This window comes from Natrix helvetica (genome assembly GCF_964273705.1).
Source record: "Natrix helvetica genome assembly, chromosome: 2".
NCBI classification, from domain to species: Eukaryota; Metazoa; Chordata; class Lepidosauria; order Squamata; family Natricidae; genus Natrix; species Natrix helvetica.
Genome location: NC_138552.1, coordinates 134,735,452 through 134,763,405, shown reverse-complemented (window position 1 = coordinate 134,763,405; position 27,954 = coordinate 134,735,452). Strand labels below are relative to the sequence as shown.

Here is a 27,954-nt window from a genome sequence, read left to right as displayed (position 1 = left end):
CAAGTCTACTGACTCAAAAAGAACTCCCATCCAGCTCAATAAAGCTCATATTCTCCTAGAGCCGTGATGGTGAACCTATGGCACGCGTGCCACAAGTGGCACGTGGAGCCATTTGTCAGGGCACGCGAGGCGCTGCCCTGTCAGCTGGCCAGCGTGCATGCGCGCGCTGGCCAGCTGAGTTCACCTTTTTAAAAGCTATTTTTCGCCTTCCCCAGGCTCCAGAGGCTTTATAGGAGCCTGGGGAGGGCGAAAAGAGCCTCCCCCGCCCCCCCGAGGCTTCAGGGACTTCCGGGTTGCTCGGAGGGTGGTTTTAAGCGTTCCGAAGGCTTCAGGGACCGTCCGAGGCTTCCCTGATGCCTTCGGAGCGCTTAAAACGACCCTCCAAGCAACCCGGAAGTCACTTCCGGTTTGCTCGGAGGGTGGTTTTAAGTGCTCCGAAGGCTTCAGGGAAGCCTCCGGACGGTCCCTGAAGCCTCTAGAGGGCCTCCGGGGGGTCAGGGGAGGCTCTTTTCGCCCTCCCCAGGCTCCTATAAAGCCCCTGGAGCCTGGGGAGGGCAAAAAAACCATGTAAAAATGGGGGGGTGTCGTGCGTTGTGCACGCATGCGCACTGGGGGGGTTGCGCGTTGCATTATGGGTGCGGCACGCCCGCACTTGACCCCCCCCGCGCTCCCCCCACTTGTGGCACGCGAGCCAAAAAAGATTCGCCATCACTGTCCTAGAGCAACCTCCGTATTATAGCCTTGGAAAACAAAGTCAGCTAGAACCTGCCTAAGGCTAGTTATTTTATTCAGCAGTGTAGCTCTTAGCCATTCAAACCCTAGGTTCCTCCTTGTTGCCAGAATTTGCCTTACCTTGATAGCAGCATTTCTCAACCTTGGCAACTTGAAGATAGTATTATAGCCTTAGTATTACAGGTTTCATATTTCATATACAGCACAAAGTGTGTGTTTCACTGACTTCAGCATCTGTGGTATAGTTGGTTTGTGTTGGATTGGGTAATGGATAGGCACACACAGGCTTAACGGCAACAACAGCTCTTTATTAAGTACAACAAGTGAGAACAATCCAGCGAAGGTTGAGTCTGACAGCAGCCCTTTTATAGGGAGCTGTCAGACCCTTCGACCAATAGGATTAAACCTCTGTTCCTGCCGGAACAGAGGACCTTGGTGGAAACCACTGTAGTTAGATCAAGTATCTAACAGTTTGCCTATAGAATAGAATGAGCCTGCAAGATTTGACATGGAATGTAAACTAAGGCAGAAACTTTGTACTATGTAATGTCCTTATCTTTTTGCCATAGAATAGAATTTGAAACCCGCACCCTTATATTAATTTGGTGTTTTTTTCAACATAACTTTGACTTTCTGCAATTTCTAAAAAAAAGAGACAGTACAGGAGAATGTGCGTCCAAGACAGAGTTTTATTAAGGTGGTGTGCAGGAGCTGGATGGTCAGGAACTCATACATAAAGCCATTGAGTATTATGAAAGAATCAGCTATAGTCCTCCAAAAAGATCTCAAGTCAACTGTTTAAAAAAAAAAGCTCTCATCCCATTGGCCAAGAAAATGAATTAGGATTGTCAGCATCAAACATGGGGTAATCAATACTAGGGCCCATGAGTGGCAGGCAAGATACATGTTGGATAGATGAATGAATGAATGAATGAATGAATGAATGAATGAATGAATGAATACATACATACATACATACATACATACATACATACATACATACATACATACATATGACCATACATTGAAAGGCCTCAAATCCAAATGGAAGAGATGCAGGCTCAGTCAATATCTCAGGGCTCCATTGCAACATAGTGATGCTATATTTGAGTTTAAGATATTTCAAGGTAAGAAGTTCCCATAGTTTCTCACAGACTTTGCTGAATCTCTTACAAGGCTCTTACAAGGAAAATAAAGTGTGGTGCCTTTTCAAAGCATAAGTTGGCCCCAAGATTTGTGATACGCAGGCCCAAAGCCTCTTTTTGCTCCCTGCCTGCTTGCTGATCAGTTTGCTGATTGAGGGGACACCAGAAGGACAGTGGGGAAACCCCAATCCAGGAATGTGCTGTGCTTGTCACTGTGGATTTGTAATATCATTTGAAATAACCTTGTGCTGTTGAAATTGTTTTACATATATTGCTGCAATAATCTTTACATTAATCATGCATAGTGTGGCTCTGCAGTTCTGTTATTACATTCACTCTTTTTTTTTTGAAATCTTTTAACTTCACAGTTTGCTTAGTTGTTACAGAAGCACATTAAACAAGCAGTACCACTCTGGAAGCCTGAATTAAACTTGCCTAGAATGCAAATCAGTGAAGGAGCTCCTGTGATAAACATGGAGACAAGTTTTTTTTTCTATGAATGGTACAAAAACAGCAAATGACGCCCTGAAATCAGGGAAAATAGGACCAGCATACTAGTTCTGCTCCCTGGTGCCATTTCATGTTAGAGGGCGTCCACCTGTAGTAGACGATCTGTCCTCTCCATGAGGGTCTCCATGTCATTCACAACCTAGAAAGTTGAGTAAACAAACAGAGAGAAACAGGTGGAGGCAGAAGCATGTGAAACTATAATCCCAAAAGCTTTCTCAGCATAAATTCATACTCTGATGCAGATCAACACTTGCCTAATCTTGCATAGAGTTGCCGAAATCTAGCATGTCTGAGAAATTGCAGCATAGAGTAGTGGCCCCCAACCTTTTGGGCATAGTACTGGTTCCATGGAGAGAGATTTGTCCAGGGACCATGGGCCAGTGCTGGTTCACGGACCAGGGGTTGGGCACCCCTGTCAGAAAGAGATATGGGTTATCTGCATTTTTACAGCTCCGATCTGGTAGTTCTAGTCCAGCATCCTATCTTAAATTATAGATTTTGATATGCAATGAATGCAGTCAAAGCTGACCCAATCTCCTGATATTCAGAATTATATGCCAAGGATAGATAAGTGTCCAGAGTTGTTAAAAGCTGCGAGACACATAAATTCAGAATAATGATATCTCTTGTTACCATGACTAATTTTCTGTCTTCCCTGAATTTGCTTTTCTTGTTCATAAAAGCTATCTAATCGTTTAGGATCCCCAGTGAAGGTCTTAGCGTCAATGCTACCTGGGGTGAGAAGTTATCAGAAAAAGGCCATCTCACTTTGGAAGACTTTCCTCAAGATCAGAGGTGGGTAATTTATTTTGCCAAGGGGCCTCACAAGAAATTAGGACTGTTATGGTCAGCCGAATCAAGAGGCTGGACTTAATTCTGCTCCATATTAATTTTATTGCTTTATATAAAGCAGTAAATTAATACGGTTTTGATCAGCTGCATGTAAGAATACATATTATGATATGGCTTTGAGAATGTGTAGATCAAGTATGTCAGTAAAAAAAATAGTAAAAACATATCACTATTTCATGTTCTTTTTGATATAACACACTTTTAACTTTCACAAAAAGTACTGAAACATTTATACATGCAATATGTTAAAGGCGAGCAATTAATTAACTTTGTACAAAAAGCAATAGCTTTCCGTCTGTATATTTCTTTCTGTAGTTCATCAATATACTGAGCCCTGGTGGTGCTGTGGTTGGAACACAGTATTGTGGGCTAACTCTGCCCACAGCCAACTGGTTTGATTATAACCGGTTCAAGGTTGACTCAGCCTTCCATCCTTCTGAGGTCGGTAAAATGAGGACCCAGATTGTTGGGGGCAATAGGCTGACTTTCTGTAAACCACTTAGAGAAGGCTGTAAAGCACTACAAAGTGGTACATAAATATAAGTGCTATTGCTATTGTTATGTTCAATTGCTTTCTGTTGCTCTATGTCAGAGATCTCCTCAGCTCCATCGTGGTTGGAGTTGAGCTCCTTCATGGTGAAGGAAAGAGCAACCTGACCTGGCTGCTGCCTCCTCAGGCTGGTCCATGAGAGAATACTGTGCTGGTGCAGAAAACCACTTTCTCTCTTTGCCCTCCGGCAGCCATCAGTGTAGAGTGGGGGCTGATGCAGCTTCCTCTCCCACCCCTGTACTGCATTTATTTGTACTTGATTTTTAATTTCTGATTGACCTCATGTGGGCTGGACAGGGACAGCCAAAGGACCAGATGTAGTCCGGGAACCATTAAATGCCCAGGTGTGCTCAAGAGACAAGCCTATTTTTATTATTAAACCATTCTCAGAATATAAATTCACAGTTTCTTGTAGTATTGCCATCTCCAACTATGGAATGAGGTGCTGGCTATCCATTCTGTAAGCTGACAAAAAACTCACACTATCTAATATGCCCTCCTCCATTTTGCTTCGATGGCCTCTGTTCCTGGTCACCACAGCAGAATGTCTGTCTGTCCGTCTGTCTGTCCGTCCATCCATTCATCCACCCACCCACCCACCCACCCACCCACACAAACATCATCTCTCTATGTCAGGTACAAGTATCTGGTCTACACGTGTAAAGATCAGGTACGTTTATTACATTCTACCAATTACACAAGAATCTCCACAGACTACCATGCTTAGCTCGGGAACAGATAAATAAGATTCTATGGGGTTTAAGGAGGGGGGATCAATTCAGGACCTCTTGTGACTACACACAGACTCGAGGCTAATTCCCCACTAGAGGCCTCTCCCACCTGGCTAGGTATTTCACAACATTCATTCTTTCTCTCTTCCCCCTCCGTTCTTTCTCCTTCCCTTTCCCTCTCCCTCCCTCCCTCTCCTAAATTGTGCTGTGGAGATAGAGCTTTAGAGAACTCTGTGTCTTGATGTATGAATCGGCAATATTTTCTTTTGTCTATTGTGGTAACCCTACTGTTTTTCTCTGAAACTTCTGATATACCGTATTTTTCGGAGTATAAGACGCACCTTTTTTCCTCAAAAAAGAGGCTAAAATCTGGGTTCATCTTATACACCGAATACATAATTTTTTGCCTCCCGAAGCCCCCGCCCCCTTCACCAAAATCGCCATGCATACCCTTATGGAGGCTTTCAGAGAGTTCCTGGGGGCTAGGGAGGGCAGAAATGAGCAAAAAACATATCGTTTTTTGCCCCCCAACCCCCAGCAGCACTCTATAAGCCTCCATAAGGCTATGCATGCAATTTTTTGACAAAAAAGGGCCATTTTGTGCTTGTTTTTGGCTCCCCAACCTCCCCAGGAGCATTCTGTAAACCCCCCAAGGCTATTCATGCCTTTTTTTGGGGGGGAAACGGGCCCGTTTTTGTGAAAAATGGGCTGTTTTGGGGAGGTTTGCAGAGTGCAAAAAAATTTTTTGCCCCCTTTCGGAAAGCTCTTTAACTGATTGATGAGAATTACATTGATCAAGTGCTGTACCAGCAGAAACAAAGTCTTAGGTGCTGCAGATTGTCAGCAATTTCCTTCTCCAACACATGGCTAAATACACCTGGAAACATCTAAATACCTACCAACCTACTCTCTCTCTCTCTCCCTATCTACCTACTGTATTTCTCTCTCTCTCTCTCCCTACCTACTCTCTCCCTCCCTCCCTATCTACTGTATTTCTCTCCCCCTCTATCTACCTATGTACCTACCTACTCTCTCTCTCCCTACCTATCTACTGTATCTCTCTCTCTCTATTTCTTTCTATCCCTCTACCTACCAACCTACCTACCCTCTCTCTCTCCCTACCTATCTACTGTATCTCTCTCTCTCTCTATTTCTTTCTATCCCTCTACCTACCAACCTACCTACCCTCTCTCTCTCCCTATCTACCTACTGTATTTTTCTATATATATATATGTCTCTCTCTCTCTCTATCCCTTTATCTACCTACCAACCTACCTACCCTCTCTCTCTCTCTCCCTACCTACCTACTGTATTTTTCTCTATATATATTTCTCTCTCTCTCTATCCCTTTATCTACCTACCTACCTACCTACTCTCTCTCTCTCTCCCTACCTACTCTCTCTCTCCCTACCTATCTACTGTATATCTCTCTCTATTTCTTTCTATCCCTCTACCTACCGACCTACCTACCCTCTCTCCCTCTCCCTACTTACCTACTGTATTTCTCTCTCTATATATTTCTCTCTCTCTCTCCCTCTCTCTCTCTCTCTCTCCCTCTCTCTCTCTCTCCCCCTTTACCTACCTACCTACCTACCTAACTTGTTCTGTAGGGAGAACGAGGCAGACAGGGACTGAGGCAAGGCAGGTTGAAGCTAATACAACCTTTATTAAAAGTGACAAACAGCTCATAAGTACGGCAAATCACAGACCGGCAAACAGCAGCAAAAGACAGCTGACAGCTCTTTTATAGTCGAGCTGTCAGGTGTGTAACCAATCAAGTGGTTGGATTCTCCCGCCGGCAGGCTGCTGCGTCTTAGCCAATCAGGAGTCAGCAATGCAAGTCTATGGCAGGGAAAGTTCAGTACATAACACCCCTCTCCTGCCAGTTGGCACATGCGTAGTCCACCAAGTACGCTGGCCAACATCAGATCCGCCCTGATCATCTTAGTTCAGGGGCGGCGGCCATAGGAGGAGTCTCTGCTGGCTGAGCCTGCGGAACTTCTGGAGACTGAGCGGCCGAGACGGTAGGACGAGTGACCATTGCTGGACCAACTGGACTACCAGGCAGGGTTGGCGATGAGAAGTCGTTGGAGATGGGCGTGGAAGCGGCTTCAGGCGGCATTAGTTTGCCAGGGCAGGATTGGGCCTGCCTTGGTTGGAAGTCTGAAACACCGGTCGATCTTCGTCGAAGTTGATTAATGTGTCGGCGCCACTCCCTTGCATCGTCGAGCTGGACCCTATAAGAGTAGGGTCCGGTTAGCTGTGTTATTTGTCCAGGGAGCCACCCTGGTTTAGCCCCAAAGTTCTGAGCGTAGACCAGGTCTCCCAAGTTAAAGGCTCGAGCAGTGCTGTCTATGATGGGGCTTTTTTCTAAAACATAGCTGGGGAGCAGCCGGTCTAGGGTTGTCCGGAGCCGGCGTCCCACTAGCTGTTCTGCTGGGCTTTGATTAGTGACCGGGCATGGTGTTGTATGTTGCGCCAGGAGGTATTGGGACAATTTATTTTGCCAATTGCCTGGCCCCAGGTGGCCCAATGCCTCCTTGGCAGACTGGACGGTCTGTTCAGCCAGGCCATTGCCTGCCGGGTGAAACGGAGCCGTGGTCGCATGTCGGATGCCTAGCTGGCCTAGGAACATTTGGAATGGTGCCGACGTGAACTGCGGCCAGTTGTCGGACACCACCACATCAGGTAACCCATGGGTTGCAAAAAGTCTTTCCAGTACTTTAATGATGGCCTCTGAAGTGGTGGATGGCATGAGTGCCAGCTCCACCCACTTCGAGTAGGCGTCCATTACAATTAGAAAATTCTGCCCCAGAAATGGGCCAGTGAAATCCAAATGGATTCGTGCCCATGGAGCCCGGGCACTAACAGGGGAGCTGGCTTTGACTGCTGGCACTGTTGGCAGGCAGCCACCCAGTCTTCAATCTGCTGGTCAATTTTGGGCCACCACACGTAGCTCCTGCCCAGCGCCTTCATGTGCACGATTCCTGGGTGGGTAGTGTGCAGGCAGCTCAAAATTGGCACCCTGAGCATGGGGGGAGGTACTGCCCGGTTTCCCCACAGCAAGCATCCATTGAGAACGGATAGCCACCGTTCTCCCTCTCTCTCTCCCTCCCTACCTACTGTATTTCTCTCTCTTTCTCTCCTTCTCTCTCCCTCTACCTACCTACTTTTTTAAAAAAATTGCCTCTTCAAAACCTTGGTGCATCTTATACTCCCATGTGTCTTATACTCCAAAAAATACGGTTATAGCTGGCAATGGAAACTGTTAAGAACTTGGTGCCCAATCTGACTGTGGGCTTGGTAGATTGTATGTTACCTCTATTGCACTGTAGGAGATAAACAGGAATCTGAGGGAAGCAAATGGTAGTATGTTTCCCAAGCTGGGATAGAAAAAAAATAGATAAAACATAAATATTGAAAAACATTGAAAATGTCTAGAAAAAATCATGGAAACAGCAGCTTCTCTACAACATCTTTTTTTAACAAACATGTAAAATACACATACACAAAACTTAGACGTACAACACATTTACACAATGCAATACAAACAGGAGCTTCCTGTTCTTTCTAATAGCAATTATCAATCGATACCGCTCACCTTATATTATTTCCCCTTCTATTGTATTTCATTTTAATTTCACCATTCATAACTCTCTTATTTTACTCATAATTATTATTTTTGAGTTTTGTTATATTCCTTCATTGATTCTTGTTTCTTTCCTCCATCCACCTATACCAGTGATGGCGAACCTTTTTTGGCTCACGTGCCACAAGTGGGGGGAGCGCAGGGGGGTCGAGTGCGGGCGTGCCGCACCCATAATGCAATGCGCAACCCCCCCATTTTTACATGTTTTTTTTGCCCTCCCCAGGTTCCAGGGGCTTTATAGGAGCCTGGGGAGGGCAAAAAGAGCCTCCCCCGACCCCCCGGAGGCCCTCCGGAGGCTCAGGGACTGTCCGGAGGCTTCCCTGAAGCCTTTGGAGCGCTTAAAACCACCCTCCGAGCAAACTGGAAGTGACTTCCGGTTTGCTCGGAGGGTGGTTTTAAGCGTTCCGAAGGCTTCAGGGACGGTCCTGAAGCTTCCGGGGGGGGGGAGGCTCTTTTCACCCTCCCCAGGCTCCTATAAAGCTTCTGGAGCCTGGGGAAGGCGAAAAATAGCTTTTAAAAAGGTGAACTCAGCTGGCCAGCGCGCGCATGCGCGCTGGCCAGCTGACAGGGCAGCGCCTCACGTGCCCTGACAAATGGCTCCACGTGCCACAAGTGGCACGCGTGCCATAGGTTCGCCATCACGGACCTATACCATTTATTCCATATCTGGTAGAATTCTAATTCTTCTTTTCCCTGAATTTCTTTAGTTAGTTTGTCCATTTCAGCACAGTCCATAACCTTTCGTATTATTTCATCTTCACTTGGAGTTAGTTTGTTTTTCCATTTTTGGGCAAAGGCAATCCTTGCCGCCGTAATTATGTATAATATTAAATACTGGATTTTTTTTTTTTTTTTGTATTTCGCAGACATTATTCCCAATAAAAAAATTTCAGGTTTCCATTCTATTTTAACCCCCGTTATTGCCTCCAGCCAATTTTTGATCTTTTTCCAAATTTTTTTAGCCTCCTCACAGGTCCACCATAAATGGTAATAATAATAATAATAATAATAATAATAATAATAATAATAATAATAATAATAATAATAATAATAATAATAATAATATTTAATGCTTCTAGACCGCCCCCTCTCCCGAAAGGGACTCGGGGCGGTGTACAGTTCATACAAAATATAACAAGATACAATAAAATTAAATATGTACAGTTGACAATTGACATGGAGGAGGTTAAAATGCTGTTAAAAGAACTGTACAAAGCAGATATAAAATAAATTCAAACCCCTAAAAACAAATACAGTGAATTAAAAAACCCCTAAAATAACCAGATATAATACATTTGCCAGGAGGGACAGTTGAATTATGCCAGGCCTGCTAATCGGAACAGGTGGGTCTTCAGTTTTTGCCGGAAGGAGCGGAGGTCAGAAGTGGTTCTAATGTCGGGGGGGAGGTCATTCCAGAGGGTTGGGCCCATCACAGAGAAGGCCCTACTCCTCGGTGTCGCCCGCTGGCATTGCCTAGTGGACGGCACCAGGAGAAGTCCCTCCCTGTGTGAGCGTATTGGCCGCAGGGATGTATGTGGGAGGATGCGATCCCGCAAGTAACTAGGTCCCGTGCCATGGAGCGCTTTAAAGATGGTAATCAGCACCTTGAAACACACCCGGAAAACCACAGGCAGACAGTGCAGCTCGCGCAGGAGAGATGTTACGTGGGAGTACCTTGTACTCCCCATCACAGCCCGTGCGGCTGCGTTCTGAACTAACTGCAGTCTCCGGGCGCGTCCCAAGGGCAGCCCCATGTAGTATGTTCCATGTATTGATTCGCATTTCAAACATTTTGGGGAGGTATTTGTTGAGATTTTAGCTAACCTTGTTGGTGCCAAGTGCCATCTATAAAACATTTTGTACTGGTTTTCCTTGTATGCAACTGATAATGTCATTTTTAGTTTGTTCCCCAAAATTTTTCCCATTTGTCTAATTCAATATTATAGCCAAAGTTCTGCGCTCATTTTATCATTTGTTCTTTCACAATTTCCTCTTCCATTTTATACTTCAGGAGAAATTTATATATTCTCCCTATTATCTTTCTATCTGAGCTTTGAATAATTTTATCCAATTCATGTGGTTTTGTTTGAATGTCATATAATTTAGTATCTTTATTGTATTTAGTTTTGATTTGAAGGTAAGTTAGCCAGTCAACTTTCATGTTCTGTTCTGCCAATTCTTCAATTGTTTTTACATTTCCCTGTCTATCAATTAAGTCTCTATATCTTAGCATTTTGTTCAAATCTATAAAATTTGGATGGGTCGTCCTTTCTGTCGGTGATAGCCAATTCGGAATTTTCACATAATGGTTTTTTTTTTTTGAGCCATTTTTGCAATAACGCTCTTCTAATTAAATGATTTTGAAAGTATTTGTGCATTTTATTTTTATCATCCCATAGGAATGTATGCCAGCCTGCTTGCAAATCATGGCCTTCTAAGGTCAAAATTATTTTATTCTTTAGCTCTATCCAATCCTTCACCCATGTTATTGTTACTGCTGATGCGTATAGATCCCAATTTGGTAATGCTAAACCTCCCCTCTCCTTGCTGTCTTGCATTGACTTTAGTTTAATCCTCGCTTTTCGTCCCTGCCAAATAAACCTAGCGGTTATTTTGTTTAATTCTTAAAAGAATTTTTTACCCGGATTAATAGGTGCGGCTTGCAACAGGAATAAGATTCTTGGTAAAATATTCATTTTAATTGTCGCTATACGTCCCATGAGTGATAGCTGAATATTTTTCCAATTTTCTAAATCTTTCTTTATTTGTATCACTAATTTATTATAATTATCGTCTTTAATTGTGGAACATTTTGCTGACACCCAAGTATTTCACTTAGTTATTTGCATTCTGGTTGCTACTTCCAGTTCCTCTTCTTGTTTTTTTGTCATGTTCTTAGTTATCATTTTTGCTTTGTCTTTATTGATCTTTAGTCCTGCCACTTCGCCATATTCTTCTAATTTTTGAATTAATTTCAGGCTGGATTTTAATGGGTCCTCTAGAACAAATACTAAGTTATCAGCATAGCTTGGGCCTTATATTCTTCATTTTTGAGTCTTAAACCTTTTATTCCCTGGTCCTTCCGAATTTCATTTAATAAAATTTCCAAAGTTAATATAAACAGCAAAGGAGAGAGGGGGCATCCCTGTCTGACTCCTTTTTTATTTCAATCTTCTCTGTTAATTCTCCATTCATCAGAACTTTGGCTGTCTGATTGTTATAAAATCCTTCTATCATTTTTATAAATTTTTCTCCGAATTTCATCTCATCCAATAGTGTTATTATAAATTTCCAGATTACGTTGTCAAATGCTTTTTGTGCATCAAGGAAAACCAGTACCATTTGTTTTTCTGGATACGTCTCGTAATACTCTGTTATATCTAGGATGATTCTCGTATTATTTTTAATGTGTCTGTGAGGTAAAAATCCGTTTTGGTCCAGGTGTATTCGTTCATTTAAAACCTATTTAATTCTTCCTGCCATAATTGCTGCAAATATTTTATAATCGGAGTTTAGTAATGAAATTGGCCTGTATTTTTGAATTTCTTGTAGGCTGGTTTCTTCTTTTGGGATTAGCGATATTATTGCTTCTGTCCATGATTCAGGTATCTTGGCTTTCCTAAAACTTCATTAAACATTTCCACTCCTAGCTCTTCCAATATTATTTTATTATATTTGTATAGCTCCACTGGTATTCCATCTGGTCCTGCAGTTTTATTATTTTTCTGGTGTTTCAGGACTAATTCCACTTTGGCTAACGTTATTGGCCTGTTTATCGCCTCCCTTTGCTCTTTTGAGATTGGTGTTATCTTTTCTGTGTTTAAATAATGTTTTATTTTGTTTTCCTCCTACTATCTTGTGCGTATAGTTTTGTGAAGTATTTATGAATAATATGCTTCTTTTTTTCCACTTTGTATTGAATTCTTATCATCATCTTTTAATTGATATATCATCCTTTTTTCTCTTTCATTCTTCAGTCTGTATGCCAGCCATTGTCCAGGTTTGTTGGCTTGTTCAAAGTAATTTTGTCTGGCCGCTTTAATTTTCTGTGCTAATTCCTTTTGAGTTATTAAGTTAATCTTATGTTTTATCATCTCTTTTTTCTTTTTTAATTTTATTCTTTGGGTCTTTCTGTAGTTCATCTTCGGCTTCCATAAGTTCCTTTTGCATACATTCTTGTTGCTCTTTTTGTTTTCTAATTTTTCTCGCCATGTAGGCAATTGTAAGGCCTCTTGTGTATGCTTTCATAGTGTCCCAGAGATTTTGAATTGAGGTGTCTTCTTTTTTATTTGTTCTAAAAAATAGCTTTAATTCTTTCTCCAGCATTTGAGTGTATTCTATTTCATCTACAATATTTGAATTCATCATCCATCTTTTTCTTCTTCTTTGACCTTTCCATCTTAATTTTATTTGATTATGATCTGCCCACTCATTTGCTTCTATTTCAATTTTGTCTACTTGATTGCATAGACCAGATGAAATCCAAGCCATGTCAATTCTTGATAGGGACTGGTGGGGGTTCGAATAAAAGGTATATTGCTTTCTTGTTTTGTGCCTTTCTCTCCAAATATCATGTTATTTATATTCCATTGCCATCTCAAAAAAGGATTTGGGTAGCATATTTTTTTTGTTTTATTTTTCTTTTTGCTTTCATAGTCCATTTTTTAATCCACTATTGCATTATAATCCCCGATTAAGCAAATATTTTCATATTCTAATTCGTTTATTTTGTTGTGTAATTTCCTATAGAATTCCTCTTGTTTCTGATTTGGTGCATATATGACTATTAATAACATAGTTTTTTCTGTTGTCTCTAATTCAATCATTAGCATCCTGCCTTCTTCATCAGAGTAGACTTCTTTCTAATTCAGAAAAGGAATGGGAAGGGGGAGACAAGATGAAAAGGATGTCCTAGTCACAAGATATACGTAACTTCATTTTTAAACTGAATCTTCATTCCCCATATTTATAGTGCTCAGGTGCTCGCAGGTGGAGAAAAACTAAGAGACATTCCTTGGGACGTTAGTCTTGCATATTGAATTTTATCTGCTGACCATCTAGGTACTTCTTGAGCTGACTATAAAAGTCCTCCTGTACAAATGGTCCTCATTTAGTGACCATAATTAGGAACGGCAAGTTGTTATTAGCAAAGCAGTTGTTAACTGAAACTGCATCTGTGCTTATGATTTTACTTACCTTGCTTTATAGACCTGTTAAGGTTATAAATGTGACTATTCATAGTAAAGTTACATTTTCAACAATTCCTGGTGGCGCAGTACTGCAATATTGCAGGCTAATTCAACTCATTACCAGGAGTTTGATCCTGACCGGCACAAGGTTGACTCAGCCTTTCATCCTTCCGAAGTGGGTAAAATGAGGACCCAGATTGTTGGGGGCAATAGGCTGACTCTGTAAACCGCTTAGAGAGGACTATAAAGCACTGTGAAGTGGTATATAAGTCTAAGTTCTATTGCTATCCTAGTCATCACTGTAAACAGCCACTAAATGGGGTAGGTGCTAAATTAAGACTATCTATAATGAAATTTAACTATTGGATTTCTGTTCTTTCTTCCTATATTGTAGGTGAGAAGACATTATATCTATAACATCCTCACAGAATTATAATCACTGCGCCTCTTGAAGGAAAGCCAGCCTCCAATTTAAGCCCGCGGTGTAGATAAAGTTAAGCTGAGAGTATCTTCAAAGGATTTCATGGTTGAATGTGTTGAGCTCGTACATTACCAATATACGGTACAAAATATGGGTACTTTCTCTCTGGTTATTCAGTTTTAAGCAAAAGAACTGAGGAAACAAGCAATGTTACATTAAGGAAATATCAGTCATTTCATTATGCAAGCTCTAGCCAAATAGCTGGTTTGCATATGGGTAAAAATTAGAATTCTGAACCATCGTCTTCATTTTAATCATATTCTTAGTGTAGCAACTGCAACTTCTTGGAAGAAGCATTTCTCCTTCCCTGGTAAAAGAGGATAAAAGAGCCCACTTGAAGGACTTCTTCTCTTCTTGAATTAAAATGAAGACTACTTTTAAATCTTTTTTTTTTAAATTCCCAGGTGATGGATTCCTTCAACATTTTAACATCAGACTAAACTTAAATCTAGATTATGAAGTAAGCATGACCACCTCAGTTTTTATTTAGATGATCTCTTTTATAACAGATTCGGAAAATTTATAACCCTGTTGTGAAAATGTTAATTAAAAATAAAATAAAATTCATTTATATGGCTGCTGATCTCACAAAGGTATCTTTGGGCAGCTGAAGAATGTTTGCGACATAAGGGAAACAAACAAACAAATAAACACAGTTGGATTGCACCCCAGAGCCCTGAATCCTGCTTTTCTCCTTCTGCTCTTCAAATTCAGCACCATTACTGGATCAGAATTCCTTTTAGCAGATTTCCCCATCATTGGATCCAATTCCCCTTTGGTCTCTCAATATTCTGTCCTTGCCTTGCAAGATGCAAGCAAAGCAGCTGCTCCAATATTTTCTAACAAAATCCCCATACCATCTCATCAGGGTTTTATTTAACCAAAACCAGGGATCTATATTTCCATTGTGGAAGAGTTGATATACCCCACTCACACACATCCTGACATTTGCTAAAGCTCCCTACTGGTAATTTTGCTTTTCTCCGCATGATCTTCCTTGTTATTTTACTTCAGAGAGAAAGAAAGAAAAAGAAAGAAAGAAAGAAAAGAGACAAATGACACACAAATACAAAATGGAAAACAATGCATGTCTTCTGTAATACATCTGCATTTCAAAAAATAGAAATATTGTTCATTTTTTTTTGTTCTAGAAACTCTAAGCCCACTATTTATTATTAACTTGGGTTGGGCTCTCCCTAATAACGTCAAAGGTAAGATACATTTTGTAGATACATTGGTTCCCAAAATGGTTATCTCTTAGACTTTCTGGTGTCAAGTGCATTTAATAGGTAGACAGTAGTTCTAACAATTCTTTAAGTTAAGTCTATTATATTTGAAATGCTAATACAAATATGTGCATAATCTTAATACATTCAAGAAACTGGATCCAGAGAAATCTTTTACCATCACTCTTGTATTCATTGTTGTATTATTTCTGTGACTTACTTATTCTTAAGACCATCAAAATCTGTCAATTTTGCATTCTTCCAGGTCTCTCTCTCTGTCTCTCTCTCTGTCTGTGCCTCCCCCCTCTCCCTCTCCTCCTGCCCCTCTCAAAAATAAATTTCTTTATTGTTTCTGAAGTACCTTGCACATTTTCCTTACCAGAAACAACTCAAATGAACCTATCACCAATATGCACCACCCAAATCTAAAAGGTTTTGCTCCTATGTAATCAGAAGATCAGGATAGAGTCTGACTGCTACATCAGAAAATTCAGGCTCACACCTGTACAGAAAATACAAGGGTCAAAATAGAAGAGCTCTTTCTTTCTTTCTATAGATGAGTCTTTCAAGATTTTTTATTTTAAAACAAAACAGAAAATAAAAACTTCACCCAAACTGAAATTGTCACCTATCGTTAGTTAAGGCTGAATTTTCACATTAATTTATAAAGAAATAGAAGTGTAAACTGGATCCAACCCACATGATATTTATCAATTCCATATGTGATGGAATACATTCTATATTCCATATCTTAAAATAATAAGAATATCCATAAATGGATTTGAAAACACCAGTCAATAGAAGTAGACCTTGACTACCACAATACGTTTAGTGACTGCTTGAAGTTACAATGGTACTGAAAGAAGTGACCTATGACAATTTTTCACTTACGACTGTTGCAGCCACCCATGGACACATGATCAAAATTCAGATGCTTGGCAACTGGTTCATATTTCTGATGATTGCGGTGTCCCGGGGTCATGTGATCCCCTTTTGCGACTTTCTAACAAGCAAAGCCAATGGGGAAGCCAGATTCACTTAATAACCATGTTACTAACTTAACTATAGTGACTCGCTTAACAACAATAGCAAGAAAGGTTATAAAAAAGGGCAAAACTCACTTAACAACTGTCTTTCCTTAACCATGGAAATTGTGGGCTTCAATTGTGGTTGTAAGTCAAGGACTATCTGTATGCTGTGATAACGCATGATGGTTATTTAATAAAATGTTCCAATTTAAACACTGAAAATATTCCTGAACTGAGAAGTTGTTTTTTCCAACTCAGAAGAAAGGTTACAACAGTACGACAAATCTATAACATTTGTCTTCAGGCCCTTTATTTTCTACTCAGTACCTTTCCATTCAGCCTCCTCTACAAGTTTACATTAATAATTATTTTAGGATTTAGTGGAACAGACTCAGAGTGCATCAAAAAACCCCAACTTTTTTAGATTTTATTCTTTGTCCATCTCTATAATACAAATGTACAAATCCCAAGTGGTTTATTACCTACGTTAGTGCCCCAGCACAGGCTCTGATGATACTGTTTCTACATTTTAAAAATTAATAGCACAATCTGTAACCCTTTAAGTTCACAAAATCTTGCAACATATGTCTTTGTTTTCCAGGCAATCATGTCACCATTAGCATAATTGCCTAAGAATATTTTTAATGCAAATCATTCTTTTATTCATTTGTTTTTACATTAACCTTCCCTGACACATGGTTTTAAAATTCAAACCCCCCAATGTACTGCTCTGAACAACATGACTATTGTTTGCACACAATCATTTGTTCCACCCACATTCATTTTGTGAGGATTGGGGAAAGACAAAATTAGCAGTCTGGTTTCGTGCTCCCTTATGTACCACTGCAAACACTGGTGGGAAGCTTAGTCCCCTCTTGTAAAATTTGAAATGGAATGTTGCAAAAGTTGAGGCATGAATAAGAGGACTTGTCCTGCCTCCTACGAACCATCTCTTCCCCACAATTAATATTTTGCATTCAAGTGTTTGTCCCCTGCACACCTTCTGCTAGATACGAGGTGTTCCCAGGGAGATTGGGAAACTTCCTTTCATCAGTGGGCTAAAGAATCATCAAGTTCAGTCAGTATGTCGAAGGCGCAGAATAATACAGAATCCATGATGAATGAGCAAAAGGACGGGAAACCCCAAGAAAGCAACACAAAGTCAATGTTTCCGGATAAAAGACACAAAAAGGGCTGCCACATATGTTGTTTCCCTGCAACCTGACTTGCCTGCTGAGTGAAGGCTTATGCTCCTAGCAGCTGAGCCTTTCTCAGGCTCATCTGCTGCTTGTTAGCACTTCCCCCTGGGGCAACGCTTAAGGAGGGTGCTACTCCCAAGGAGTCTAGCCTCATCATCTAGCACCCCTGCGCTATGCAGCTGGTTTCTTCTCCAGGTGACAGTTCAGAGGCAGAGTTGTTAATATAGCACTGCAAAAGGGAAAAACTTTGGAGGACTGGACAGAAGTGGGATGAAGTTGAGATCTGTGTTTCTTGGGTAAGAGCTGTTCTCAGCATAAGTTCCCCACCCTTCTCAGAGTTTAAGATAATTGTGGTATCTGTTTCAGCATAGTGCCTGAGTCAGTGGGGGGTTCCTACTGGTTCGGACCAGTTCGGCCGAACCAGTAGTGGTATGGCGGCCTGGGTAGCTGGAACCGACAGCGACCCAGGCCTGCCATGCCCCCAAACTGGTTCCCGAGTCTCTTCTGTCATCACAGGCATGTTTCTGCACATGTGCAGAACAGTTTCCAGTCAACTGCGCATGCGCAGCAATGTGTGGCGGGCACACGCACAAGCGAAGCAAGCAGCACGCGAGCAAAATGCCCTCTCAGGGAACCAGTAGTAAACCAGTTAGGAACCCACCACTGGCCTGAGTATACTTTAGCATAGCAGAAAATCAGAAACCACCGTGAGAGTTTAGAAAGAGCAGACTTAATTTTAATGGAGAATAGATGGATCTCAGGATTGGGATCTTGAGGTTTGCTGAGCTGGGTTAGCAAACACTGTCAATGTGCAGAGGAAAAGGAGTGGGGTTGTTGATCGATCAGAATAGAGCTGGAAAGGACTTTGAAGGTCTTCTGGTCCAACCCCCTGATCAAACAGGGGATCCTATACCAGTGGGGGGAGCGCAGGGGGGTCATGCGTGGGCATGCCACACTCATAATGCTATGCACACGACCCCAGCACGCATGCACGCACAATCAGCACTCCCCCCCATTTTTGGCATGCTTTTTTCGCCCTCTCCAGGCTCCAAAGGCTTTATAGGAGCCTGGGGAGGGCGAAAACAGCCTCCCCCTACCCCCCCTTCAGAGGACCTCAGGAGCTTCCCTGAAGCCTCTGGAGCGCAAAAAAACGGCCCTACAAGCAAACCAGAAGTTCAGGAATGGACTTCCGGTTTGCTCTTAGGACTGTTTTTTGCCCTCCGAAGCCTTCAGGGAAGCCTCCTGAAGGTTCCGGAGGCTAAAACCGGCCCTATGAGCAAACCGGAAGTACGTTCCCGAACTTCTGGTTTGCTTGTAGGGCCGGTTTTTCGCACTCTGAAGCCTCCGGAGGGTGAAAAATGGCCTCAAAAGAAGGCCGAAGTCAGCTGGCCAGTGCGCGCATGTGCGCTGGCCAGCTAACAGGGCAATGCCTCACATGCCCTGACAAATGGCTCCGCATGCCACGTGTGCCATAGGTTCACCATCACAGTCCTATACAATGTGAGAGAAGTGGCTGTCCAGTCTCTTCTTAGATCAGGGTTGTTGTCATTTTAAGACAAGTAGAACAAGCTGCCATACATTTTAAAAACTTTTTTTTAAAAAAAATCCCAAATCCTTTAATAGGTTCAAGTTCAATAATATCAGGATTCCACCAATCATAATTCTGCCCATGATTTAGACCCGAGGACAGATATGCAGGTGAATTAACAAACAGCATCACAAACAAAGAAGGAATTCCCCTGAGAGTCATTGACCTTTGTACCAAATTGGCTTTCCACATTACTTGATTTTACAGGTATGGAGAATGCAAAGTTGCTGGGTAGGTTTCTTGGCTAGAAATGTCTCTGCTTAGAAAATTAGTTTGCCTAGCAAAAACCAATAATAAGTACAAGACCCAAAAGAGTACTAAATGTAAGTCAGTGTCTAGAACCACCAGAGCAGAATACCAATTTAACCCAGCAACTGTTACTAAATTCTCTATTCTCTCACAAAATAATAGAGAGCTAAAACACAAGCATAATAACCAGATTTCAACAAGCTAGCTAATCTTTGCCACAAAGCCAGTGCTTTGCTCCAGAGGTGGGTAAATCCTATTTTGGCCCGGATCGGGTGAACTGGTAGTGGTGGCGGTGGGTGGCTCCCCCACGCCCAGATGCTTTTGCGCATGCGCAGAAGCATCACTCGAGCATGCGAGTGTGCACAAGCACGAGCAAACAGGATTTGCAACACACCTCTGCTTTGCTCCAAGACTGACAAATGGATTATGACTCAGGTATTCCTAGATATGAAACCATGTCGCTAGAACCCATCAGATGTCATCTTTAAGCAACCGATGATTCCATTTGTTTTATTTGAAGCTATCCACAATAACAAATTCCAGAAGTCTTCATAGGCATGCAGCAGAGTCGTTGGGTTTTGGGACAGTTGTTCAGGTCCAGGATTAAAAGGAGGGCCACCATTTAATGGAATAGATTTAGGACTTTTAAAAAAATAAGTAAGGTAAAATTCTGGGAACAATTTTTATGCTACCAGGCGCTTATACCAGATTCTGATGGTTAAGTAGCTACTAAGATATAATGGTTAGTTGCACTATAAACTTGTCAGATAAGCTGATGTGGACAGTAGCAATACCACTGAGGATTAGTAATGTTATAAATGTGACACAAGTGCTACAGGTATTGAAGGAAAATGTTTTTGACCTGGCACCAAGGATATCCCAGGCTGAGAACAGTTGCTCTACCAAGTTGAAGAGTAGTCCGGAACAGTTGTAGAAGAACAGCTGTAGTAGCATGGACACCGGTGGGAATGAATTATATGGCCATGTAACATCAATGGAAAATCATTGATCTACCTTTTCCCAAGAAAATAAGCGAATAATGAAATTATAAGTAGAAAGTTGGCATGCTGCAAAGACGCCCATCCCCACATCAGCTTTATTCCCAAGAATACTTCTATTTTCTCATTTCTCAGAAAATAAAAACTATCAATGGCTCTTGTTGGGGTTCTGTTTAGAAATATTCCTACACACACATGCACACGCACACGCGCACACACATGTGTAAGCAGGGGCAACATCCTTTGATCCTAGAATGAGAGGTGGAAGTTACTCTGTTCCCAACATTTATCCTTCAAATAGATAAGACCTTTAGGACTCTGATGGAACGTCCAACAGAACATAGAAGAGGGAGAACTTAAACCATTATGGAGGAGATTTCTTAATCCAGGGAGAGGGAACTCATGAGAAAGACGTTCAGAGTAACTCTGCCTTAATTATTAGATCTAAATGGCACTTCTTTCTTGATTTTGCCGGTATTGCAGGATCTCACATTAATCTATTTGCAATAGAGGCGAATATCTGTAGCTTGGGTGTAGGATGAGGTGAAGGTTAGTTCTCTGAGCTTGTGGCTAGATGTGTCATGCACTGGCCACGCCCACCCCCCAGTTTAGTGAAGGGAGAAAAAGTTGCGATACATTACGTGATGACGTGATGACACAGGTTTGACACCCATGGTTTAGGAGATGTCAGTGTCAGTCATGAATCAGGTGTGAGTCATCAATAAGTCTTGTGATGGGTCTTGTGATGGAGAAGTTACCTCAGGTGAGGGTCATTGGGAGGTGAAGTGCTGGTTGACCCTCACCTGAGATAACTTCCCCAACACAAGACGCATCACAAGACTCACTGATGACTCTTGCCTGACCCATCGCAAGACCCTCAGACACACCCACACCTGATCCATCACAAGACCTACTGACCACACAAAGCAGAAGTGAATGACATCCCCTAAACTCCACTGAAGATGTTACATATCCTGGTAATGAAACATTTGGAAACCAACGCACAAGCTTGGAGAATGAATCTTTGCCCTCATTAACCTCTTTCTCGGGTTCTTCCCCTTCCATGGGCTACAGAATCTCCTCTATAACCTCCAGTGGTGGGTTTCAAAATTTTTTAGAACCTCTTCTGTAGGTGTGGCCTGCTTTGTGGGAGTGACTTGCTGGCCATGTGACTGGGTGGGAGTGGCTTGCCAGCCATGTGACTGGGTGGGCGTGGCCAACTTGTAAAATGTGGTGAGACTCACTTAACAATGCTCTTGCTTAGCAACCAAAATGTTGGCTCAGAAACTCTGGCATTTGAAGCACGCAAGTCTTAAGCTGTCAAATTACAAGACCCTTCCACCCCTAACCCTTTAGGAAAAAAACCTCCAGGGGTGTTCAAACTTGATAGCTTTAAGACTAGTGGACTTCAATTCCCAGAATTCCTCCTCTCGCTCTTCATCTTGATGATGTGCGGACAGGCGGGGGGAGGGAGCTGGAACCGGTTCTAAATGGCACTGTAGATTTGTGGAAACTCTTCTATAGAAGAGGTTAGAACTGGCAGGAACCCACCCCTGCTCACCTCCCTCTTGTAATGATGTTATTCATTCCTTTATGTTTCCTGGGTTTGTTAGACATTTTATCACAGGGACTGACCACACCTCTAAGGCAGCTATTTTATGAGAGTAGCCATCACATCCTATCAAATTAGTTTTTTAATCCAAAAGCTTTTCTGCTTTGGCCTAGAGTAATCTTGGAGAGAAATTATACTGCCCAAAGGTTGAGACTGTCAGATTTTTGTTTGCAAAGCATAGTCTAATTTACAGAGATATTTGTACAATGCCAGTAAGAAAAAAAGGGGGAAAGGACATTCTAGTGAATTGGATATACTGTATGTTTAAATCGTGAGTGGTTTTTTAAAAAAAATTCTCCACCAAACAGGAACACATCCAGTGTATCTAGCATTTACCTTACATATTTTGATATGGATCCTATTCAATATCTCTAATCAATTTTTAAAAATCTCTCTTTGGTGCCATCTTTTATATCATTCTTTCCATTAGATACAGCTGATAATACTTTCTTCCTACTGTGATTTTGCAATACACAGTTAAGCACATTATAACCATATATTACAAACAAAGTAATTTAATTGCTTAACTATTTTAGAATCCTGGACTTTAATTTGATAAAAACACCCACCTTTAATTGGCTAACTTAATTGTCATATTGGCACCATAATGTGACTCAGCTCAAATAAAAATGCTACAACTGTTTCACATCTCTGACTTCTTTCCAATTAGTTTATTATCCGACAACATAGGAAATATTGGCTGTATTTCCATGGTAAAAAATAATGTTTTGGAAGGATTGCAAACACTGATGACCATGTTTTTTTTTTTAAAAAAATCTTACTCTTCACAAACAAATGCATCACAAAATAAAAGCACAAGATCATAAACTTCTCACCTCCAAACACTTCTCACATATTGGTTGTTCATCGTGGTAAGGAGAACACTTAGGAAAGTGTATTTTTTGAGCCAAAAAGCTCCGTGGAGATATTGAATTTATACATCTTCCCAACAGAAATAACCTCTATGGGCTTCTCAAGTATTCTGTATGAATTGAAGTAGTAAATGCTTATCTGCCAGCAATGGGCTAGGGCGATAATACTAAAATCAAGTAATATTTTGCCTCAATATAATGTTCTCCAATGAATTAGGAGTTTTAATGGATGGGGCCTGACAACAAACTAACTGAAAAACTTTTAGGCTTGTAACATGTCATAAAAAAAAAAATCACTTGACTTTATCAAATATTTCATTGTCTATAAAATCTGAAAAGAGGAACAATCCTGGTCAGGGGTGGGATTGAAAATTTTTAGCAACTGGTTCTCTGCCCAGTTGCTGGGTGGATGTGGCCATAGTGGATATGGCCTACTCGGCCTTCTGCACCACGTCGTCGGGGGGAGGGGAATGTTTTCTCCCTCCCCAGACTACGGAGGTTTTGTTCAAGCCTCCGGGAGGGTGAAAACGGCCTCCCCCAGGCTCTGGAGGCTCTCCGGTGGCCAAAACGGCCTATTTTTCACCCTCCTAGAGCCTCCATGCGAGCCCTGCACTTACCTAGCTGGCATCCAAAATGGGCCATGTGGAAACTCCTGGGAGGGGAGGGGGGCAGGGAGGGGTGGGCGGGGCCAGCCAGTCCTTGCAACTACCAGTTCGGCAAACCAGATGTAATATTAGCATCCTGTTCATCCAAACCAGTTGGAACCGGCTGAATCCCACCCCTGGTCCTGGTTCAGGGCAAGATTAGTGCAAAGGCATTCTCTGCAAATATTAAATTTGCAGACTCCAAAGGCTTCTGTGCTTGCCCTGAAGCTTAAGAAACCTATTATGGTACATTGCTGCTAGAAGATTTATTACAGCTTGCTGACAAAGATTAAGAACAAATGAACATCAGCTTAATCCAGCAAACCATTCTTAAAACAACAATGGCCTATGAGTCTTTATCTAAAACCAGGATCCATTTTGATGGTTAATCACTGAAATAATATGCTAGACTGGGTTTTCCATTGCTAAAAATCTCAGAGCAAGTATAATTTCATAGCCCTGTCAGCACTTTTCTTCCAACGTCTGCTGTGTTTAATCAATAAATGTCTTCCCTTCTCATGATTTTTCTTCAGTAGCTACTCAGTTGATTGGTGGGAAACAGCTAAGTATGAAAAAAAAACCAGCTATAGCATCCAAGATTTAGCTAAACGGTGAGCTTCCACCCAGCCTGGCTTTCGTACACATCCACTGTTTTCCAGCAATTATTGTGGAAAAAAATACTGGAAAAAACGAAGACTCACTCATTTTGGGCTATAACTCTAGCTACCATCATAATGGTCAAAACTAACATGAGCTTAATGGGGGTGGGGATTAAATTGTGCCTTTAAAAAAAACCACATTGGGATGCTTGTGTGGAGATTCAAAATCTACTTCCAAGACTGGTCCCCATTGTTGACGTTACAATTGGCCCCAAAATTTGGATGACCTTCAATAGCATCTGTGGAAGTTTGGGTACTTGTGACTGCACAGTCAAAGCTCTCCCTTCCCTTTGTACAGTGTATGATATCATGTAAGGGACACAGTGGCTCAGTGGCTAAGATACTGAGCTTGTTGATCAGAAAGGTCAGCAGTTCGGCGGTTCAAATCCCTAGCACAGCATAATGGAGTGAGCTCCCATTGCTTGTCCTGGCTTCTGCCAATCTAGCAGTTCGAAAGCATGTAAAAATAGAAGTAGAAAAAAAAAGGAACCACCTTTGGTGGGAAGGTAACAGCGTTCTGTGCACCTTCGGCATTTAGTCATGTCTTTGGACAGCATGGGCTCTTTGGCTTTGAAACAGAGATGAGCATCGTCTCCTAGAATCAGGAACGACTAGCACATTTGTGCAAGGGGAACCTTTACATTTGTGATATCATGTACAGGTACTGTATATATATATATGAAGTGACAAGACCTTACATGTCACAATTGCCCTCTGGATGGGGTTTTTTTTATACCTGCCCTGTGCAGACCTCAACAGACTCAGCTGAAATAGAGAACGCTTCTTGTTAAAACAATACATAAGTACTTTTCTAAAAAGGGAAGTATAGGCATAGATACAAACCACAATTGAAACTGAAAGGATGAGATGTTGGAGAAAGATTTTGGAATGTTGTTGTCATGTACAATAGGTGTCTGTGAAATCACCAGAAGTCAAGTTCAACTTTATCTTATACTCAATTTGGGATGAAAAAATAATATTATGCTTTCAACTCTGGCAAATAGCAAATAATGATAATAATAATAATAATAATAATAATAATAATAATAATAATAATAATAATAATAATAATAATAAATTTGGATTTATTAGCCGCTCCCTTTCCGGGCAGGACTCGGGGCGGCGTACACCAAGACATATATAAACATACATATATACAAAGACATACATGCACGGAGGAGGTAATAGATTAAAACATTAAGACAAATTAAAACCATTAACAAATAAAAAATCCAATATACAATAAAAATTTAAAATTTAAAAAAGACAGTCAGGAGGAATATGAAAAGATTACGGTTGAGCCAGGCCGGATGATTGAAAGAGGTGGGTCTTCAACTGTACACGGAAGGAGCGGAGATCGGAAATAATCCTGATGTCACGGGGGAGGTCATTCCACAGGGCTGGGCCCATCACAGAGAAGGCTCTGCTCCTGGATGTCGCCCCCCGACACTGTTTGGCGGACGGCACCCGGAGAAGTCCCTCTCTGTGTGAGCGAATTGGTCGTAGGGATGTGTGGGGCAGGATGCGATCCTGCATGTAACTAGGTCCTCTGCCATGAAGCGCTTTAAAGATCATAATCAAAACCTTGAAACGCACTCGGTAGACCACAGGAAGCCAGTGCAGCTCGCGCAGGAGAGGTGTTACAGGGGAGTATCTAGACCTCCCCATAATCACCCGCGCGGCCGCGTTCTGGACCAACTGTAGTCTCCGAGTGCATCTCAAGGGAAGCCCCATGTAGAGAGCATTGCAGTAGTCCAGGCGAGACGTCACTAGCGCATGGGTGACTGTGCGTAGGGCATCCCGGTCCAATAAGGGGCGCAATTGGCGCATCAGGCGGACCTGATGGAACGCCCCCCTAGCCACGGCTGTTACATGGTCATCCATGGACAGCCGGGCATCTAGGAGGACGCCCAAATTGCGCACCTGTTCCATGGGGGCTAGTTGCACGCCCCCAATGGCCAGAGATGGAAGTACCTGGTTGAACCGGGGGGCCGGAAGCCACAGCCACTCCGTCTTGGAAGGGTTGAGTTTTAGTCGGTTGCCATCCATCCAGACCCGTACGGCCTCCAAACACCGGGACATCATTTCGACGGCCTCATTGGGGTGGTTCGGGGTGGAAATGTATAGCTGAGTATCATCAGCATACAGATGATATCCCACCCCAAAGCCACGGATGATCTCGCCCAGCGGTTTCATGTATGTGTTGAACAGGAGAGGCGAGAGCACCGATCCCTGTGGCACTCCACATGTGAGTGACCTCCGGGTCGAACTCTGCTCCCCTGCCAACACACGTTGCGTCCGGTCAGAGAGGTAGGAGCCAAACCACCGTAAAACGGTGCCCCTGACTCCCAGCCCCTCTAGCCGGTGCAACAGGATACCATGGTCGATGGTATCGAACGCCGCCGAGAGATCTAATAGGACCAGGATAGAGGAACAACCCCTATCTCTGGCCCTCCAGAGATCATCAACCAATGCGACCAAGGCCGTCTCCGTGCTGTGCCCGGGTCGGAAGCCGGACTGGCGCGGGTCTAGATAATCATTTTCCTCCAGGTGACGTGGGAACTGCTGTACCACCACATTCTCTACAACCTTCGCTAAGAAAGGAAGGTTGGAGACAGGACGATAATTGGCTAGGTCCGTTGGGTCCAGGGAAGGCTTCTTGAGCAGGGGCCTCACCACCGCCTCTTTCAAGGCGGCCGGTAGAGATCCCTCACCCAACGAGGCGTTCACTAGGCCCAGGAGCCAGTCGCGCGTAACCTCCCAGGATGCCAGTACAAGCCAGGAGGGACACGGGTCCAATAAACATGTGGTGGGTCGCAGACGTCCACGCAACCTGTCCAAATCCTCGATGGCAACCGAGTCAAACTCCTCCCAAAGCGGTCCCTCAAGATAGCATTTGTACTTTTATTTTCAATATTTTAAAACAATAGAAAATAATTTAATTATATAAACAATTACTGCATTGAAATGTGTATTGAAATAATATATTATCATGTGTTACAACATTGCAATTAAAAATCAACTTTAATTTGAATCTTTTTAAAATTAAAGTTGATCAATCTACCCTCAGACTTTCCTTTTAAGTCAATATCCCTGTATTTTGCAAGCTAAGTTATATAACATTGTGTAACATTTGTCAGCTTTAGTGCAAGTCAAATTCCATATTTTTTTAAATATATACTATCTGATGAAATTAGTACATGGCATAATGCAAATTAGAATCTAAAGTTTTCATCTCCATTTTCACCAAACTGAGTCAAATGTACCTGAATTCTCAACTTTCTTCTTCCTTGCATTGATCACTTGGAATGAGTTCGTAGACCTTCAATGGTTCAGAGACAAAATTTGAAAACATCTACTTTAAAGTTTTAAAATCCAGCATAATTCTGATCATGTATCAGTGGTGGGTTTCTGCCGGATCGCACCGGATCGCGCGATCCGGTTGGAGAATGAACCCGGAAGTAATTTCCTGCCCCACCCCCTTGCCGTTTTTTGCATCGGGGCTGACTCCCCGCTGCCACTGCTGCGCTACCTCATGTTCCTTGTCTTCTGGCCGCGGCCCCACTCCGTGGAAAACATAGGTGCAATTACAGCCCGGAGCAGGAGCAAAGTCCCTTTCCCAACTGGCCCTTCCTCCCTCGGAAGGCTTCGGAGGGAAGCTTCTGCAGAAGCCTGGCCGAGTGACAACAAGTTCCCACCGTTAAAAGCATATATTTTGGTCCTATGACTGCAGAACAGTGATGTGCGGTCAGTAGAGGCAAGGGAGGCAGGGCCTCACCTCTCTTCATGGAATAATAGTATATAATATTATATACTATATATATATAATATTATATACATCCGTCCGGCCGCGCCTGGGAGGTGCGGAGGCAGAAATGTTGTCGGCGCCTCCGGATGACGAACCAGTCGCTTGCTTTCGTCATCGGGAGGCCGACAACATTTCTGCCTCCGCGTCTCCCGGGCGCGGATTGACGAAGGTAGCCAGAATGGCGCCGAAGCAGTCCGGCGAGCGAGCGAGCGAGCGAGCGAGGCAGCGAGAT

At 42.5% G+C, this 27,954-nt stretch overlaps 1 long non-coding RNA gene across 1 annotated transcript in view; it reads right to left on the bottom strand.

Moving 5' to 3' along the window:
- Positions 1-2,275: 2,275 nt before the first annotated feature.
- The window catches only part of LOC309385593, a 51,992-nt gene continuing 26,313 nt past the window's right edge, over positions 2,276-27,954 (bottom strand). The window contains exon 3 of the long non-coding RNA XR_014174258.1: positions 2,276-2,526. This is a non-coding gene — a long non-coding RNA (uncharacterized lncRNA). The remainder of the gene's footprint in view (positions 2,527-27,954) is intronic.